Genomic DNA, 428 nt, shown 5'->3' with positions numbered 1-428 from the left:
AGATTCCTACCCACATTTTGGACAATTGTCAACGTTTGGTAAGAGTTTTCAAAGAGATGGGGGGAGGTTATGGTCTGAATTTGTGAACTCCTATCCAGAGTTCCTGATCCAGCCCAGTGTTTGTGAGTTTATGTCCAGTGTTTGAATTTATGTCCATTATTTGTGAGATTCCATCCAGTGTTTGCTTATGTCCAGTGTTCCTGTCCATTGTGTGTGTGTGTGTGTGTGTGTGTGAGTTCCTGTCCATTGTGTGTGTGTGTGTGTGAGAATTCCTGTCCATTGTGTGTGTGTGTGTGTGAGAATTCCTGTCCATTGTGTGTGTGTGTGTGAGAGAGAGTTCCTGTCCATTGTGTGTGTGTGTGTGTGCGAATTCCTGTCCTGTGTGTGTGTGAGTTCCTGTCCATTGTGTGTGTGTGTGTGAATTCCTA

The 428-nt window shown here is 44.4% G+C and overlaps 1 protein-coding gene across 1 annotated transcript in view; it reads right to left on the bottom strand.

The window, feature by feature from the left end:
- mapkbp1 (mitogen-activated protein kinase binding protein 1) overlaps positions 1–428 on the bottom strand; it is a 165,482-nt gene that overhangs the window by 1,589 nt on the left and 163,465 nt on the right. The window lies entirely within an intron of this gene.

The sequence above is a fragment of the Rhincodon typus genome, chromosome 8, assembly GCF_021869965.1.
Source record: "Rhincodon typus isolate 14 chromosome 8, sRhiTyp1.1, whole genome shotgun sequence".
NCBI classification, from domain to species: Eukaryota; Metazoa; Chordata; class Chondrichthyes; order Orectolobiformes; family Rhincodontidae; genus Rhincodon; species Rhincodon typus.
This window is presented reverse-complemented; position numbering and strand designations above follow the sequence as displayed.